We start from the raw sequence: 20,902 nt of genomic DNA, 5'->3' as shown, positions 1-20,902 counted from the left end.
GAATGTCCATTTCTTCGTACTTAATTCAACCACTTATGTAAAAAATAATTCAACCATTTATTAAACAAATGTTTTTCAAGCACCCAGTATGTGCCATGAAGTATAAAGAATAGTGAGAGTAGTAGAAATAAACATGATTATGACAAGAAGCATGTCTGAAGAAGTCTCAAGTTTATTAAAGAAGCAAAGGAAAGCATAGAATGAGAAGTCAGTGGAGGGATTGGAAGGTGGGACAGTAGAAGCAAGACTTTCCAGGAATAAAGGATTACATATTTTGTATTTGTAGCACAATTTCAAATACGAGATATCTTCTAGTAGCACACATAAAATAATCAAAAACCTCATAAAACATTACATAAAAGAATAATAAACACAACACAATCACCATCACACTATACCAGTGTCCCAAATTGTCTATAAAGGTATCCACAGTGATTGCGCTGTTGAATCTGTGATCCCCCATATCGTATTGATGTTTGGGTTGAATTATTTCCTGCCTTGACCAAGCTTTCTTATACACTCACACAGTAGTTCTTATTGATCCCAGGAAACAAAGATTTGTCTTGGTGTTGGTTTGGCATTTCATTTCCCACCTCTGCCTTCTAGCATATCACATCCTGCTCTACCCCACATTGAATGACCTCCCCCCACCCCAGACAGTCTCTCTGACAGGTCTTCTCATAACAGCAAGTATTCCTAGTTCTATCAAAATGCATTTTTTAAATGGATCAAAATTTCAGCAACTTCTGTGTACAATATTTGCTGCTCACTGATGAAGAAATACTATCTTATGTATAACGTATGCTGAGAAGTTCAGTTTATTGAAATCTGTAAGAAGCTGAGTAGGTAAAGTTCATTTAAGTGTAGGTACAAAGTTGGATGGTAGAAGTTTGAATGGGCATAAAAAGGGATCAGATTGTAACATTTCTTGAATACCCCACAAAGAAAATTAAATTATTTTAACCAAGCAATGGGAAATAAAGCCAAGAAAGGAACCAATCTCCACAAGCTATGCTTTAGGAAGCTAAATATACAATATGGGCAAGAGTGAAATGGGGAGATCAGAGACCTAGAGTCCTGTTAGAATGTTGTCTTGAAAGCAAGTAGTATAAGCTTAAGTAGAAGAGATGGCTTTGTGAGCAGAATGGAAGGGAATACCTATGAAAGTTGCAACAAACTAGATCCAAAACTACCTGGGATGTAGAAAATTTGCAATATAGACTATGCTTGGTAACATTTGTTATGGTAATGAAGTGTGAGATGACATCACTCTCATCATTATCATCCCAACATTCTAATTTTTCCTAAACATTGTCTAGATTGTAACCAAGGTTGAGTATATCAGTAAATTATGGCCCAGAATCTTTTCCCCTTACTGTACCTTTCAGAAAAAGTTATTAGGTGTTCTGTGGACTGAGGGCTGCTAATCTTTAAGACTGTCTAGGCACAAGCTATTGTGGAATCCAGAAAACTCTAAGTTAATGGCATTGTTTCCTCTGCTTGATGTGATTTAATGGTAATCAATGTCACTTACCAACTCATTAAAAAGCCCTCTTCACAGCTCATCGAAAACTAAAACCTGGGGGAGTTGAACCTTTCCAGTCAATTAAAAGACAAAGACACCAATTTTTTTTTTCCAAGTACAATTTAAAATCAGCACATAAAATAATAGCTAAGTGAAATATTTATTAGTATTTGAAAACTCCGCTTTGACATCCAGCTTTATGAAAAAAAAAAAGTAGTCTAAAAAGAGAAAAAATATATATAAATCAAAGGCTATTGTTCAAAAGTTTACATTTTCAATATCTTAACTTAAAGCAAGAAATTTAGAGGAGTCATGCAAAGTTGGCTTTCTAAATTTCAAAAACCTCCTCTTCTCATTCCCAAGGGCATTCTCAGTTTGATCTTCCAAGTGGAGAGATGGAATTAAAAAATTATGAGTATATATTAAAAGAATTCTATAATTACCTATGGTTTTATACAAAAGAAAACCAAAATCTAAATTAAATCTTATTAATTAATTCACCAAGTTAACTTTTTTTTATTGCTTTGGCTTTGGTCTCTGTTTTGTTTTTGTAACTTACATTACTGTACAACCCACCATATTTTCTTGTAAACGTGCTGTTAACTAGAGGGAGCATTTGTGAGATTTGTGGGAAAATTAAATAAAATTTACTTTTACCTTCCCCTGAGTCTTCAGGAAGTTTTTCCAAAGGAGTAAAATAAAGAGATCTAGCCACATAACTCAGCCACATAACTCAGCAACTCTGTGTGTACCTGAAGACTCCCCATTGCATCCAAGTGAGGAGAACAACTGGAGATGAAATAGAAAAGAGATTTATTTCCTGTATTGAAAGAACATGCAGTTCTACAGCCAGTTTTACTGAAACATTTCTTCTTGCTTTATTTGTAGGAAAGCTTTAATTGCCATGAAAAGGAAACTTTTCGTGTGTCACCAAAAAACAAAACACAACACGAAAAAAAAAAAAAAAAAAAAAAAAAACACAACACGACAATAAAACAAGTGTTTCTAAAAATAGCACTAATTCAATGTCATGAAAAAAATTCCAGTTATGTATCTCTCTTCTATTACTAGCCAACAAAATTGTAAAGTAGGTATATGAAAGAATCCATTAGTGTAATTGCATTGCTATAATTCCATGTTAGGAACTTGTATTGGAACATTAACTTATAATAATTATCTTCTTGGCAAATGTAAACACACTTTAAAAAAGATTTCTGAGTGGTAATTCAGCTCAAGAAAGAACTAGTATTTTAGTCTAAACTGCCTTTTTTTTTTTTAGAAAATGGGAAATATAACAATACGTTTAAAGTTATCTATTTTCTTATGTTACAATATAGGTTATATAAAACTCTTCTGACAGTTTGAAATTAAACACAGTCCTCCTGGAATAATTAGTGCAAATTTCTTCTTTGGTCTTTTCTGGCAATTAGGACAAAAACACGTCCCACCCCCAAAGAGGAGACATGCGTGTTTCCACTTACACGAACACATTCACCACTAGTATATGCTATGGATTAGAGTAAAGATCCTTAAAAATCTATTCATGTCTGATAAATACTCCTGAGATGAGTGATAAGATTATAAGCTAAAACAAAAATTCATAAGCCCACAAAAACAATCATCACATTGTAAATGTTGATATTCAGGCATAATTGTGATTTTTTGTTGTCGTTGTATGTAACTACATTAATTTTGGTCTGGAAAAGTAGCAATTGGATTTTACATGTTCTAATCAAACAAGATAACATCCTCTATGATAAGTGGAAACATACTTACCAACTCCTCTACCACCATCCTCACAAAACACATCATACTTTCCACCATAATTTATTTCATTATTCAACAACAAATTGCCTCCACTACATATGGCACTCTTTGTACAGGAAGTGGAGCATGACACAAAAAGGAATGAAAATTAGGTGTTGACGATCTCATGTGTGACTAAGGTTGAAGAGTTAGACATTCCGAGTTTTACCATCCTTAATTTTTATCGCCAAAGTTGTATTTTATTGTTTCTTATCACATTATTACCAGAAAAATGTAATTTACTAAAATATGTTTAGTAAGGAGCATTCAATTTTATTTCTTGTTTTATCTTTATGGAAGCCATACACATCTGGCAAGCTCAGCACTTGGTTGGAATGAGATCACTACATCCTCTAAGTTTTACCATAAGAGTGATAATTTTTTGATGCTTTACCACATTGATTAAATTCTACCATCAAAAGTGATAATACCAGCTGATAAGAATCTTATTAATTGCAAGTCAGCACATTTTATAAGTCCGTTGTTCATGAAGAGAGAAAAAATGAAAACAAAAATTTAGTATTTATTTTCAAAAGGAAATGAAAAATAGCGCTTTCTGTGGGACAGGCACTATAATAAGTGACCATTTCATTGAGTCTATTCCATCAGCCAAATGAACTGAGTGCTGATAATATTACAGATTTTACAGATGAAGAATTTGAAGCTTCAAAATGTATACTCTAAGATTCCAAGTCTAGTAAGTGTAGGAAATAAGCTTAAACACATGCAGTCTGAGAACAGAATCCCACACTCTTACTCAATAAGATACATTTACTTGTATAGAATTACAAATATACAATTTCCATTAGCTTTTGAAAAATTTGAAAATATTTTGAAAATTCTATTAACTCACAATTCTTAGAGGAATCAATGAGATAAACTGCTAAGTAAAAGAACTGTTTTACTCATTTTTACCCCTCATTTTTCACTGAAAAAGTGATTAGTTTAAGAGGTTTTCTGGAAGTTCTTTACTAAGAATTTTTTTTTTTTTGCATTTTTTATTGCTTTAGGTTTTTTTCATTATTAGAATAAGTCAACTATTGGGCAAGGACACAACTGAACACAATGACATGAAGAAAACTTTCTTGTGAAATATCATTCAAGATAGAATAAGAAACATTTTTCAAAGATTTTATTTATTTATTCATGAGACACAAAGAGAGAGAGAGAGGCAGAGACACAGGCAGAGGGAGAAGCAGGCTCCATGCAGGGAGCCTGATGTGGGACTCGATCCCGGGTCTCCAGGATCATGCCCTGGGCTGAAGGCGGCGCTAAACCGCTGGGCCACCAGAGCTGCCTGAAAATAAGAAAATTAAAAAAATAAATAAAACTTTGCAAATTATAAAATTGGGGACCCATTTTACAAAAGTATAAATAGTTTGAGAAATTGGTAATATTACAATTCTGCTCTCTTTAAAAAAGATTTTTTGCCTTTAATGTGTTTTTAAAGAGGTCTTCTATTTTCAAAGAAAAATACTTGACATAAGGAAATGATTTTAATTGCAACAAGATCCATCTATTTTTAATTGTAATTTCATTTACTTTGGATGTAACATTCGAGTTTACTTTTTCGTGGCAATCTCGTAGCCCATTTTTGTGCATAATTAATAGGGGCTTTGATACTAAAATATATTCATTATAACCTTATTGATGACTGTAATCCATTTTGTTCAATTAAACTTAAACTCCAGGGTTTATGTAGCATTCACTCATTTGGAGATCATTAAATAATCATTCATTGATCATGTATTAGAAATTATTCTAAACAATGGGGATTCAATGAGGTAAGAAATTAAAAGTAAAATCTGTTATTCATGGTTTTATTGTTTCATAGAGTAGACATATATTTAAATAAACAATTGCCACAAGATATGATGTATTCTACACTAGATTTTGACATAGGCTATTATGGGAACAGTCAAATGAAAGGAGCTGATTTTGCTTTGTGTTTGTATTGGGTGCATAATACACCCCCTCCCCCAACTGAAATAATGCCCATTTGGACCTCAGTATGTAACCATATTGAAAATAGCCTTTGTGAATGTAATCAGTTAAGTTAAAATGAGGTCATACTAGATTAAGATGAGTCGTAAATCCAGTATGACTGGTATCCTTATATAAAGAGGAAAATTTGGATACGGAGACACAGAGACAGAAGATATCCTTTGCAGAAGAAGGTATAAATTGGAGTTTCCCGGTCCCAAGTTGAGGAATGACTGGGGACACTGGAAACTGGAAGAGACAAGGAAAGATTCGTCTCCAGGGCCTTCAGAGGAAGCATGGCCTTGTTTACACCTTGATTCCATACTTCTAGCTTTCAGAAGTGTGAGAGAATAAATTTCTGTTGTGTTAAGTCTCCTAGTTTATGGTCATTTTTATAGTGGTCTTTAGAAACTTCTGTAGATTTTGGTATCAGAAGTTGGGTGGCTCTATGACAAATACCTAAAAATGTAGAAGTAGCTTTGGAATGGGTAATGAGTAGAAAGGCTGGAAGAATTTTGAGGTGCATGATTGACAAATCATAGTTTGCCATGAGGAAAAAGTTTGTAGAAATGTGCTAAGGAAATTCTGGTGAAGGCTCAGAAGGAAGTAGAGTAAGGTAGAGAAATCTTCTCTTGTCTTAAAGAATTATATACATCATCATTGACCATGTGTTGACATAAATATGAGAACTAAGGGAGGGTTCAGAAGGAAAGAAGAAATTTGTTACGGGACATTGAATGGCCAGGGATCCTTGCTATAAAGTGCTAGAAAACTGAACTGGAGGGTATTATGCTGAGTGAAGTAAGTCAGAGAAGGACAAACAGTGTATGTTCTCATTCATTTGGGGAATATAAATAATAGTGAAAGGGAGTATAAGGGAAGGAAGAAGAAATGTGTGGGAAATATCAGAAAGGGAGACAGAACATAAAGACTCCTAACTCTGGGAAACGAACTAGGGGTGGTGGAAGGGGAGGAGGGCAGGGGGTGGGGGTGAGTGGGTGACGGGCACTGAAGGGGACACTTGATGGGATGAGCACTGGGTGTTATACTATGTAGGTGTATACTATGTAGGTAAATTGAACACCAATAAAAAAATAATTTATTAAAAAAAAAAGAAGAATTGAGTTGCGGGGTTGTGTGGAAGGTGCAACTTGTAAGCTATGAACTGGGTATGTAGCTAAGGAGATTCACACTAAGTTCTGGAAGGTGTGGCCTGGTTGCTTATTGAGTTTATAGCACAATGCAAGAGCAAAGAGATGAATTGAGGAGGGAACTTTTAAGCAAAAATGAGGCAGTATTGGGTAATTTGGGAAATTTTCAGCCTATTCATATAGAGTGGTCTGGATCTATCTGCCCAGTGTTGCAGCTTAAAAACTTCTGCTAAAGAGATGATATGTGGAAGACATGGATCTAATTGCCCATCTCAGGAGAAGCCAGGAATAGAGATGGGTTATATAAGGGTAAGATCTATAGAGAACTTTCTTCTGTACTGGTACAGATTCTGTTTATCTACATGGAAGACTGACAGATTTTTGAGAATGTGATATCAACAAGAACACTGCCAGCTTGAACTGAAGGGGTCAGAGACAGGATAAAATGAGGGAAAGCTGTTGGATTCCGGGATTCGATAAGTAAGAAAGAAGTTGATAAAATTTCTCAGGGTCGTAGCATGTACCAGCTTCATGAAAAAAGAAAATGACTTTGAAGGAAGAGCCAGAGGCTAGGTAGGCTGGCCCAGCGGTATGGGATAATGGGAGTTGTGTAGGCAGAGAGGACGAGCTGATGAGACCTCATTGCACCAAGAAGACAGAGCCTCCATCAACCCAGAGGTGGACTGAACCATAGAAAATTATTCTCAGGGCTTGAAACTTAATGGAATGTACCTTGTTGGATTCCTAATTTATTGTAGATCAGTGGCCCCGTCGTTTTTTGTTTGGTTTTTTTTTTTTTTTTTTTTTTTTTTTTTTTTGCTTTCTTCCATTCAGAATACAAATGTCTATCCCAATGCCTCTTCTACTATTGTACTTTGGAATCAGATCTTTTCTTTTACAGGTTCTGAGATGGTGACAAATTTCGTCCCAGGATTGATCATACCCAGAATCTCACCCTTAGATGATTTACATTATTTAGATAATAATAAAACTTTGGAAATTTTTGATTTGATATGTATATGAGATTTTTGGATTTAGAGTTAATATTCAAATAGATTAAGAATTTTGGGATACTGGGATTTGGTGAATGCATTTTGTGGGATGTGGGGTGGATGTGCCTTTTTGGTGGCTGGAGGTGGACTCTCCTGGGTTAAACAGCATGTCTTCAAAATTCATGTCTCCCCAGAACCTCAAAATGTGAGCTTATTTAGAAATAGGGTCTTTGCTGATTTAATTAGTTAAGGTAAAGTCAGACTGTGTTAAAGTAACTCTAAATTCAGCCATAATTGGCATCCTTATAATAAGAGGAAAATCAGATGCAGAGACACAGACACATAGGGAGAATGCAGCCATGGGAAGACAGAGGCATAGATTACAATTATGCTTTCCCAGGCTAAGGAATGCCTCAGACCACCAAACACTGGAAGAGACAAAGAAGGGGGTATTCTTTAAGGTCACTGGAGAGAGTATGCCCCTGCAGCATTTTGATTTCAGACTTCTAGTTTCCAGAACTGTGAGAGAGTAAATTTCTGTTCCTTTAAGCCACCAGGTGTGTGGCAATTTGTTATAACAGTCCTAGCAAACTAATACCATGGAGAATAGATCAGAGAGGGCTTCACAGAGGAGGAAATATTTAAATTGACTTTTAAAGGATAAATATGTGTTTTATAGGCAGGGAAGAGTGAGATGTGTGAGATAAGAAATGGATGCCATTTCTTTTAAGAAATTATTTTAAGAAATTCTCTACAGATCATTTTAAGAAATTTAAAAAGAGAGAGAGAAGTTTAATTTGTAAAGCAAATCGGGTTTCAGGAGTACCACAAGAATAACACAAACAGAACAAAACGTTTGAATTTTTTTTAAAGATTTTATTGATTTATTAGAGGGAGAGAGAGAGAGAGCAATGAAGAACATGAGCAGGGAGAGAAGGAGAAGCAGACTTACAGCTGAGCAGAGAGCCTGACACAGGGCTCCATCCCAGGACTCTGGGATTATAACCTGAGCCAAAGGCAGATGCTTAACAGACTGAGCCACCCAGGTGCCCCCAGGCCATTGAATTTTAAAACTTAATACCACTGGGGCAAATTTGGATAGAACCTCTAGCAATATGGCCTTTTTTGTTTGACCTTTTTAAGAAACTGACACTTTTTTTCAACAGCTCTGCAGTTGAAATCTGCAACTGGAGAGTTGAATTTCCAATTCTGGAATCTAAGAGTTCCAATTTTTCCATGTCCTTGACAATGAGTGGTACAGTCAGTCTTCATAATTTTAGCCATATTAGTGGAGGTGTAATGGTATCTTACTCTGATACTAATTTGCATTTCTTTTTTTTTAATTTTTATTTATTTATGATAGTCACACAGAGAGAGAGAGAGAGGCAGAGACGTAGGTAGAGGGAGAGGGAGAAGCAGGCTCCATGCACCGGGAGCCCGACGTGGGATTCGATCCCAGGTTTCCAGGATCATGCCCTGGGCCAAAGGCAAGCCATAAACCACTGAGCCACCCAGGGTTCCCTAATTTGCATTTCTAATGGCTAATGATGTCAAACACCTTTTTTATCTTTGACCTTTAAAAATCAATAAAAACCGTTCAACACCTCCACATTTAATAGTGAAGCTTGCAAATTCCAAAGATAAGGAGATCCTTAAAGCAGCAAGAGACAAGAAATCCCTGACTTTTATGGGGAGGAGTATTAGGGTAACAGCAGACCTCTCCACAGAGACCTGGCAGGCCAGAAAGGGCTGGCAGGATATATTCAGGGTCCTAAATGAGAAGAACATGCAACCAAGAATACTTTATCCAGCAAGGCTCTCATTCAAAATAGAAGGAGAGATAAAGAGCTTCCAAGACAGGCAGCAACTAAAAGAATATGTGACCTCCAAACCAGCTCTGCAAGAAATTTTAAGGGGGACTCTTAAAATTCCCCTTTAAGAAGAAGTTCAGTGGAACAGTCCACAAAAACAAGGACTGAATAGATATCATGATGACACTAAACTCATATCTCTCAATAGTAACTCTGAATGTGAACGGGCTTAATGACCCCATCAAAAGGCGCAGGGTTTCAGACTGGATAAAAAAGCAGGACCCATCTATTTGCTGTCTACAAGAGACTCATTTTAGACAGAAGGACACCTACAGCCTGAAAATAAAAGGTTGGAGAACCATTTACCATTCGAATGGTCCTCAAAAGAAAGCAGGGGTAGCCATCCTTATATCAGATAAACTAAAATTTACCCCAAAGACTGTAGTGAGAGATGAAGAGTGACACTATATCATACTTAAAGGATCTATCCAACAAGAAGACTTAACAATCCTCAATATATATGCCCCGAATGTGGGAGCTGCCAAATATATAAATCAATTATTAACCAAAGTGAAGAAATACTTAGATAATAATACACTTATACTTGGTGACTTCAATCTAGCTCTTTCTATACTCGATAGGTCTTCTAAGCAAAACATCTCCAAAGAAACGAGAGCTTTAAATGATACACTGGACCAGATGGATTTCACAGATATCTAGAGAACTTTACGTCCAAACGCAACTGAATACACATTCTTCTCAAGTGCACATGGAACTTTCTCCAGAATAGATCACATATTGGGTCACAAATCGGGTCTGAACCGATACCAAAAGATTGGGATTGTCCCCTGCATATTCTCAGACCATAATGCCTTGAAATTAGAACGAAATCACAACAAGAAGTTTGGAAGGACCTCAAACACGTAGAGGTTAAGGACCATCCTGCTAAAAGATGAAAGGGTCAACCAGGAAATTAAGGAAGAATTAAAAAGATTCATGGAGACTAATGAGAATGAAGATACAACCGTTCAAAATCTTTGGGATGCAGCAAAAGCAGTCCTAAGGGGGAAATACATCGCAATACAAGCATCCATTCAAAAACTGGAAAGAACTCAAATACAAAAGCTAACATGAGAATCACTTGAGAAGTTAAATAAGGAGATATGAATGCCCAAATCCTAACCTAGGTCAATTAATGAAAATCTCTGTGGGTGAGACCCAAGCATCTATAATGTATTAAAAAACATTCAGGGGCACCTGAGTGGCTCAGTTGGTTAAGCATCTGCCTTTGGCTCAGGTCATGATCCTGAGGTCCTAGGATCAAGCCCTGTATCGGACTCTCTGCTTAGTGGAGAGCCTGCTTCCCCCTCTTCCTCTTTCTGCCTGCTTGTGTGCTCTCTCTCTGTCAAATAAATAAAATCTAAACAAAACAAAACACCCCCCCCAAAATAAATAAATAAATAAATAAATAAATAAATAAATAAATAAATAAATAAATAAAAACAAAATAAACTAAGTTAAATCCACAGATAAGACTTTGATCTCACTGGAAGTAAAAGGATAAAAATAAATATTCCTACTTACCATGCCCAGCTATTTATCTTCTGCAGATTACTGCATTTTTTCTTTGAGTCCCTCTACTCTTCTTGATCTAAACTGCCTCTAAGTTTAGCACAAAAAAAAAAAAAAAGAAGAGACCAGTGAATAGTTTTACAGTTGAGGAATTGCTATCATTGGTACACTTGAATTCTCAATACAGACCCTTTCTGCTAGGTTATATTTTGGATTACATCTTGATTACATGCTAGATTTAGATTATATTAAAGACCTAGACATGGGAAATTATTCTGAAATATTTTGGTGTCACAGCTCTTTCAGGATTAGGCAATGCTATAGCCCCTGACCATCTGTATCAACAATACTGTCATTCCCTGGTATGGCTCGGAATAGAACCACTAAGTCATATTATCTTGGATTTTTTTCATTCGATCCATTGCATTTTCTATATTTTTGATTGACAAATGCATGAGTGACTTCAGTGCTATCATTTTGCATCTAGGTATGGGAATGCTGATCAAGATTCCCTGACTTCAAATTCCATTTCTACCACTCACTAGGTTTGTGACTTTGAGTAAGTTGTGTAACTCCTCTGTGCCTCTGTGTTCTCATCTATAAAATGGAGATTATAATGTATCTCACTTCTAGAATAATTAATCATATTTAATAAATAATGCATGGAAGTCACTTGGAATATACAACAACATACTAAGTAAATTATATTATGAGGCTCTGTTATAGAAAATACAATGATTTCAACTTCTGGAGACTATGTAGGATTTAATAAAATCATATAAGGAAAAGTACCTGGTCATGGCATGGTAAGTAAAGCACCTCTTTTCTTTACCATCCCATTTTCATTGTAATAAAGTCCAAGAAGTTTTCAAATTATGTTTTTGTGGCTTGGTATTGAAAATCTTATTATAAAGAAAGGATGATGCAGAAAGAGTAGATCTATATTGCTTTCTATTGTGATTGCAACTCAAATTATAAGGTACATTTTGATAGATTTTCATTATTCTCTTAACACCACTATAGTTCAGCCATAAGAGGCCAAGTGTCAAGTCCAAAGAACTTCCTGGAAGGACACATCAATCAAACTGCTTGATGTTCACCCACATTTTTGACTCAACGTGTATGATACCACAAACAAAATAAGTGAAAACAATGCTGATTTAGTTTCTTGATTGCTGAAGGAGTTGTAGCTATGCATTTCTTAATTTATGTTCACTCTTAAAAGTCATCCACAACACTACATATGGAAGGATGAATACACACACTAAAATGATCGGTATTTAATTAAAAGTGAAAGAGATGAGAAATTTGAATTTTTACTTTCTTTTTTCCTGCATGGAGGGTTCTCATCTTTTAATAAGTGGTTGGGACAAATGCTTATTGGTGCTGGTTGATGAGGGCATTGAAAGAGAGAATGAACTTTATTTGAGAAAAACATTTCAAATGGAAATACCTCATATTGTTTCCCCACAGGTAATTTTTACTTACAAAGAGCTCTGTAAAAATGTATTTTTCCAATTTTAATTATATGACCATTAAAAAGAATGGTTTTCTTTTGCAGGCAGCTAAGAGAATTTCCAGTGCTTTAATGTGTTTGGAGAACCCAAAACGAGTTATTATTTTATTTTTAATTCAAACTTGGCTTAGATTTAGTCCTCTAGGAGACATACTGGAAGACATTTGGTTTTGAAAAAATAATAAGAATAACAATATTAAGGGTTTATGTTATCCACTAATTGTTTTTTTTCCCCATCCCCTAACGGCTGAAAGTGCCTCTTGGTGAATTTTCCAAATGTTTGCAGGTGCCGAATGCATCAACTTTGCACCTGCAGATTTACATGAATGTGCTTCCAGTAAGCCTCATGCTGAACAATATATGGTAAATGCAATAAAAACAGATGGACCTAGGGACAGCTGGAGTCTGAGAAGAAAAATGAAAACAACAAAAACAACGGCAACAAAAATCTGGCAAATATATCAATGTAGTTATCTTTCATTGAATTAGGGGGGATACGGTAGGTGTTTCAGTATAAAACCACAGCAGCTGAATTACAACTGGGACAGGAGTTGCCCAGGCTCCTCAAATCAATAACCCAACTAAAGAAACATAGAATAATGATGTGTAATCCCAGGTGCCTCTACAATAAACTAGACACAATTCTCCCAGGGCCTCAGACTCTACCATCTATCTTGCCTTCTCTAAAGTCATTATGTGTTGTTTATCTTTTCATCAAGTTGTATAGATTCTTCCTTCAACTCGATTCTCTAATTACAGAAGCTGCCATTCCCATAGCCAACAATTAGCCTCCTCATTATTTCAAATTGGAAAGATTACAAAGATTTCCTGCCTCGAGTAAGGCAAGATGGTATAATGGAGACCATGCATGATTGTTTTTAATATAGTTCCGATAGTAACTCTATCACTTCCTTGTTTAACCCTTCCAAACCTTAGCTACCTGATCTAAGAATAAGACCATTAATGCCTTCCTCCAAAGACTGTGGAGAAGTCAAAAGATAAGACAAATGGAGTCTAAGTTGTGCAGCTAGTAATACACTAAACTATGCACCAAAGAACCTACCATAGAACCTGGGATTTTATGAAGTTTCCTTCCTATTTCTGACTCAAATTCAAGGTTGATCTCACAAAAATCAGCATCTTATTTCCTTTGAGGGTGGAATAAAAGTCAAATGTATTATATATTGATTAGGACTGTAATAACATATATTGTAGTTATCTGTGCTGCCTCTCCAGATCCATTTACCATCATTCTGTAAACTTTATCTGCCTGGGGTAAGAGGAATGAAAAGTGTCAACACCAGTTAGAAGGATATCATGATGGTTCAGACAACTGAAAATGAAATGATCATTTGAACTAAAGTGGATGTGCTGAAGAATGCTCAAATTTCAGATATTTCGAATATTGAAAAGAGAACTCATGCAATTTGAGAGGATATCCAATGGGAAAGAAAAAGTGAGGGAGTGAGAAGATTAAAGATGATTCTTAGGATTCTTGTTTAGAGGAACAAAATAGAAGGCCAAGTGATTTAGGAGTTTCAAAAACATAGGAGGACAAATTTAGGGGGCAGACACATATAAAATCAAAAGGATGTGAATGATGGGAATATTCTTGATCTTGATTGTGGTATTAGCTAAGTGACCATCTACTTTTGACACAACTCATCAAGCAGTATGCTAAAAATGAACACACCTTATACATTAGAAAAGCTCCTTTTTAAAAATTCTTACATTATATATTCTGAATACAAGGGCTTTATTGTTTATATGTACTTTAACACATGCCCACATTCAATAGCTGGACTTTTCACTTTCTTGTAATATTTGAAGTAAGCTTTTTATATTAGAATAGTTTTAGATTCATAGAAATGCTGAAGGAGAGTTGCTGTACCCCCTCCCATTCTGTTCCTTATTGTTAATATATCAGTATGGTACATTTGTCACAGCTAATGAACCGATGTTGATATATCGTCATTAACCATACCCCATACTTGATTCATATTTCCTTAGTTTTTAGCTAATGTTCTTTTCCTGTTCCAAGATCTCTTCCAGGATCCCATAGAACACTTAACTGTCAGGTTTCCTAGCCTTCCCGTAACCATAAGGTTTCTCAGACCTTGATTTTGATGACCTTGGCAATCTTGAGGAGTTAGATATTTTGTAGAATGCCCCACAACTGAGATTTGCCTCATGTTTGTCTTATGAGTAGGCTGGGATTGTGTGTAGTTTTTGGAAGAAGGCCATGGAGGTAAAGCTCCATTTTCATCATAACACATCAAGAGTATATATTCTTGACTCATCATCTGCCTAAAGGAATATTTCTTAGGTTTCTTTGTAGAGTTATTCTCCTTTCATCTCTTTTCATGCTGTACTTTCTGGAAGGAAGTCATTATGAGCAACACACATTTAAGGAATAGGGAATTATACTCAAATGCTTGAGAGCAGAGAACCTGCCTACATGTACTGGACTTCTTCTCTACAGCAGAAGTGTTTCTTCCACCCCCAGGCTATGGCCTGATGTTTGCATCCCCCGCAAATTAATGTTGAAATCCTAATATCCAACGTGATGGTATTAGGTAGCACCTTTAGGAAGTGCTTAGGTCATAAGAGTGGAACACTTGTGAATGGGATTAGTATTTTTATAAGAGACCCACAGAACTCCCTAGCTCTTTCCAATATGTGAGGACATAGAAAAGATAGCTGTCTATGAACCTGCAGACATAGAATCTGCTGGCACCATCATCCTGGACTTCCCAGACTCTAGAACTGTGAGAAATAAATGTTATTTATAAGCCACCTGGTTTATGGTATTTTTGTTGTAGCAGCCTGAATGAATTAAGACACTTTATTTCATTATATATTTAACCATTTATTTATATTAGAACAGATATTAATTTTAAACTTTGGGTGATCATCCAATACATAATTTATTTAGTTGCTTAAATTGTTCCAGCTTTGGTCATTAAGAGCTCTTTCAAATAGCTCCTATGGCCTTTTGACATACTCTTTTGGTTGTGTGTTTTTGTTTGTTTGTTTTAGTGCTTTCTTAACTTTCTGGCACTAACAGATGACACAAGCTTATCCTGAATATCCCTATCCCAGTCCTAGAAATATGAACTCTGTGTGAATGTTGTCCAAATTTCAATTTTTTTAATATTCTGTTTAATGAATATTTCACTATTCCAAATCCATAGATATTTACATTATTTTTTCAAAAGTTTATTGTTTTATTTTCTGCGATTATTTATCTTTGATCTTCAGTCTTCCTCATTTTGTTATTTCTGTATGTCTTGATTTATAAGTCAAGCTTCATTTCTTCTATGTGAATATCTAGAATTTATTAAAAAGACTAATCTTTTTCTATAAGTAATTGGCAATGAGTTTGTATCCATAATGTAAAAAGAATTCTTGCAAAGCAGTAATATTAGAGACAATGACCTATAAGAAATTTGGTCATGAAACTTGAATTTTTAAGCATAAATTAAAGATTTATTACAAAATAAAAAAATAGTTTCTCACTGTCCATAATTCAAGAAAAGAAGGCTATGAGCCATGGGTGGGGCTGAGGGCTAAAAACTAGGCTCAGGAGCCCCCGATAGGCACTGGTTGACAACGGTTCATAACAGGTGGATGTTCACCAGGGCAACTGCTACCCGTTCCTTATCCACAGCTGCTTGCTCACTGCATGCTCCAGCACATAAGGCCTTGGTGTAATATGCATATATCTCTTGAAACACTAAGGAAGGGATTGTAGAAGCTTGGCTTTGATGGACAGGCCAATAAGGGTGGCCATGCTGCAGCGCAGAATGACATGTATGAAGGCCATGGCCATTGTGTTTTGGGAGTCACTGACCTGAACCTGGACTTGCTCTGTGCATTAGTGGATGCTGTGGGTCATTGACAGAGTGAATCAGATTGAAAATCTAGTACATCATTGCTATCTGGAACCTGCTTATCCTCCTTGCTCAAGGTCACTGACCACTCCTCAGAGTACTAGTAAATGAGGTAGTTAGTGTTCAATTAAAAAAAAAAAAGTTTAAGAAATAATTCTCTGATTAAAATATCTTCCCAGCTTCTTTCCATAAATATAAATATATTTCAAGATACCTGTGTGGGACTTTTTTCTCCATTTCATATTTATGGAAATATTCATTAGGAAATGTTAAATTCTCAACTTGGTTTGGTGTTTTGTTTTTCCTTTTATCCTAATATTTCTATATATAGATATAAATGTTTACATATACAAATATTTTATATATAAATAAGGATACTATGAGGATACCAAGTCATCAAATAATTATATGAAAATATCTCTATTCCATTAGTTGTCAAGTAAGTGAAAATTAAAACCACAATGAGATCCCACTCTATAACTATCAGAATGGTTCAAGTTTGAAAGACTAAAAAGTAATGTAGTGGCAAATGGTGCAGTAGGAATTCTCACTCACTACTGTGGATAGGTTTATTGGCACAATTCCATTGAAAAACTATTAGCATTATCTACCAAATTTAAACATATTCAGGTATATGCTCTGTGGAAATAAGTGCACCTGTGGCCAAAAGACATGTAAGAAATGATCATAGCAGATGTAATAGCCCCTGTGGGAAACAAACTAAACATACATGAAGGGTATCATGGAGAAATTAATCATATTCTATTCATGCAATGCAATGCTGAACTATAATGAAAAAAATGATCAAAATATTAAGAGTTTAAAGAAAGCCCACATACTTTATGATTAATTTACATAAAGTTCAAAGACAGGCAAAGTTTATATATTCTGTTAGAAATCAGGAGAATGTTTTCTTTGGGTGAGAAGGAGGGTCGTGTTTAGGAAGTGCTTTGTCTATCTCTTTGGGTTTTGGTAACAGTTTATTTCTTGACCTTGATGGTATTTACATGAGTGTATTTAGGTCTATGATAATTCATAAACCTGTGGACCTAAAGTTGTGAACTCTTTTGTATGTATTTGATATTTTAACTTAAAAAATTAAAAAAAAACAAGTGTAAAAATAGGGGAAAAAAAGAATTAAAAGATTTATAAGTGAGGTGGTATGTCTGTCTGTCACTGAATAGCATGGAATTTGCCTCATTGACAAATTGAAAAAGTGTTACTTGGAATAAAGATGAATTTAGGGCTTTGCCAGACAAAGATGCCAGAGGCATACTCTTTCAGAGGTAAGATGTGCTGCAGAGAAAAGGATCAGGAATTAAAACAAACAACTTCCAATACTCTGATTGGAAATGTGCCTGTTACAAGGACCTAAAAAGAATGCTACATTCCTCCCTTTAAAATAAGTCCTAAATACAGAGAACAGCAGTAAAAACAATCATTTCAAAGATTTTTCTTTGTGTTTCCATATTTCATGTGCATTAATAACCATTTAATTTTTAAGGATTAATGATATTTTGATGAACACCAAAACAATTACTGATTAATCTAGTTATCAGAGAGTGCTTCTGCTTTGAGGTACTGCTTTGCAATGCTGGCATTAGCACAATCCATCTGGCTCTTACATTTATGCATAGTTAGACAGACGTGCATGTAATGTTGTATGCTGAACGCTAATAATGTGTTTAACAAATTTATTATTACCAAAATAAATGTTTTCATTCACTTATTAAAAACATATCTCTTAGTACATAGGCTAATTTTTTTAGTCCTTCCTGAACTTACGTGAATTTGGGTTTGCTGTTGCTGTGAGTTTCAGACGTGCAGCAGTTTTATTTGTCTAGGAATGTAACATAAGTTCAGTTTTCCAATTTTTACTACCTAAGGCCTAAGCATGAGGACTATGTAAACTGTCAGTTGGACAGTATTCTAAACGACTTTAATAATCCCTGATTTGATTGAGTGATATAAATCTTCTCGTCTCATAACTGCTGAAGTGTGTATGATTGCTTGTCCCGCAATGCAAATAGCACTTTTGCCATTTTTTTCTAATTTTTCTAAATTTTGTTATTTTTAACATGAATAGTGCTTATAAATATCCAGATTCTTCTAATCCCTTTTTAGCAATAGCATCCATAAAACTATGTAATTAAGAATGATAAACAATATGGAGTTTCCTCAAAAAAATTTGAAATAGAATTACAATATGATACAGCATTCCCACTTTTGAGTATTTATCCATAAGAATGAGGGCAACCCGGGAGGCTCAGCGGTTTAGCGCCGCCTTCAGCCCAGGGCCTAATCCTGGAGACCCGGGATCGAGTCCCACATCGGGCTCCCTGCATGGAGCCAGCTTCTCCCTCTGCTTGTGTCTCTGCCTCTCCTTCTCTCTCTCTCTGTGTCTCTCATGAATAAATAAATTAAATCTTAAAAAAAAAGAATTAAAGTCAAAATCTAGAAGAGCTATTTACACCACTATGTTCTTTGCAGCATTATTACAATACCCACGATGTGAAAACCTTAATATCCATCCACTCCTCAATGAATGAAGAAAATGAGGTATATATATATATTTATATTTATATATATATATATATATTTATATATATATACACACATACTGGAATACTAGTCAAAAAATTTAAAAAAAAGGAAATTCTGCTATAAGCAACACGTGGATGAACTTGAGACACTCTGCTAAGTGAAATAATCCAGTCCCAGAAGGACAAATACTACATGATTGTACTTGTGTGAATTATGTCAAATAGTCAAACTATATTTGATATAGTTATGTTTGATAGGAGAATCCCAGGAGCTGGGATGAGGGGAATGAGGAGTTACTGTTCAAAAGCACTAATTGTTGTTCAACACTGTGATTAGAATTAATATTATATTGTGCACTTAGAAATCTGTTAAAAGCTTAGATCTCCTGTTTAAATGTTCTCAGTACAATAAAAAAATGATAAATCAAAAATTTAATGTGCATAAATTTCTGACTCTGAAAGCAAAGGACTAGCAGCGACATTTAGGAGTGCAGTGTTGATTATCTGTATAAAGAGCACTTTGAGTCCACTTCCAATCACTGTCTCTAGATACAGCCCTATCACTGGAACTAAATAAATACCTAGTCATTTGGACCACCATGTTATTACTTTTAAGAGTTACTTTTTTCTACCCACAATTTTGTTGGGGTTACAGATGAATGATGTTTCAGAAATTTATCTCTGGATAATGTATGATTATTTTCTAAAATCAGGAATCCTTAGGAGATTCTAGACTAAATATTAATTCAATTTCTATATCTTTTCTAAATGTATCTAATTACCTCCTTGGATCAAAATGATTGGCTCTTTTTGTTACGTCACTGATTGACTTTAGATCTCACAAAACAGTGAATTTCAAACCTATAACAGGTATTATGTTATATGATTTCACATAAATTAAAAAGAAGCAAGAGGAAATATACCTGGTTAGTAGGCATAGTAATAACTAAATAAATTCAAACTGATTGATGAAAATTTTTATTTAAAAAAGCTAGTGAATTTGGAAAGGGATTACATTTTCCACTTTGCATGGTGCTGAGAGCCAGGGTGATCAGGGTATGAAATTAAGCCCTTTGTTTACCAAATGTGTGACACTGGACAAGCAATTTAGTTTTGTTGTTGATGATGATTACTTTGTTGTAAAATGGAGATAACAGTCACCTCACTGAGTTGTTGTGAGCTGCTAGGGAAGAAATATATCAAGGACTTTGCATTCAAGTGGTATAGAATTTAAAAAATGCAATTTTTTCGTTGCCTGCAATGATATACCAGAGATGAAACACATTATCTATCGCCTGTTCTCTCACACTGCCCGTGGTCAGCTTGGCAGCCAGACAAGGGAGCACAGGAAAAGCGGAGAGAGATTGGGTCTTTCCCCAAATGATTTAGAAGTCATTGTTTGCGATTGTGGTTAACCATCGGTTGTGGTTCTGGGGATGTGGGATGGATGAAAGACACTTATCATTCACATTTCTGCATATTATTTCATTGTACGATACCCATGTTTCTATTTTAGCAAATGTATGTGTGATTTTCATAATCAAAAAAGGGATAATCTGCCATTTTCTTTAGAGTATCACCATTTTCTAGAGTAGCATTAAAAATAGGAAAGACTCTGTGTGATGTCATTTGTAGTACTGAAATTTGGTTCAATTTTATCTGGAAAACAGTGTGAGCTCCTCAATGCATTTATATCAGTTGTCCTATCATAATAAAAAATACAAAAGGAAAACAAATCTGTACGACTACTAATGCCACTTGTAGGATGTTGAGAGTTTAGCTAAGCTATTCTTTGGCATCACAGCCTTGGCATCTGTTCTGTTGGGTCAGCAACCTCTGGGGACCTTACACTGACACTAAGTCCCTCAAGCAAGTGCACACTCTAGATAGCGGCCCTCAGAGTCACAAGCAGATATAACTTCTAGAACTGACTCTCCCAGGTGCCCTTCTAATGAGGCCTCTCCATCTCCTTGGGCCTTACCCTATGTGCCCCTTAGTTAAGATCTCATTAGAGTTTACCCAAAACCTACTTTTTTGGTTTGAATTGATCAATTGAGCCTTAGCTGGGAATCCCAAAGCACTCCACCCACAGACCCTAATAAGGGCATGT

At 35.3% G+C, this 20,902-nt stretch overlaps 1 long non-coding RNA gene across 1 annotated transcript in view; it reads right to left on the bottom strand.

The window, feature by feature from the left end:
- Positions 1–4,448: 4,448 nt before the first annotated feature.
- LOC112663743 (uncharacterized) overlaps positions 4,449–20,902 on the bottom strand; it is a 30,479-nt gene continuing 14,025 nt past the window's right edge. The window contains exons 2-3 of the long non-coding RNA XR_003139348.3: positions 10,853–10,930; positions 4,449–4,628 (exon numbers count right to left, since the gene is read on the bottom strand). This is a non-coding gene — a long non-coding RNA (uncharacterized LOC112663743). The remainder of the gene's footprint in view (positions 4,629–10,852; positions 10,931–20,902) is intronic.

Source organism: Canis lupus, chromosome 18, assembly GCF_003254725.2.
Source record: "Canis lupus dingo isolate Sandy chromosome 18, ASM325472v2, whole genome shotgun sequence".
NCBI classification, from domain to species: domain Eukaryota; kingdom Metazoa; phylum Chordata; class Mammalia; order Carnivora; family Canidae; genus Canis; species Canis lupus.
This window is presented reverse-complemented; position numbering and strand designations above follow the sequence as displayed.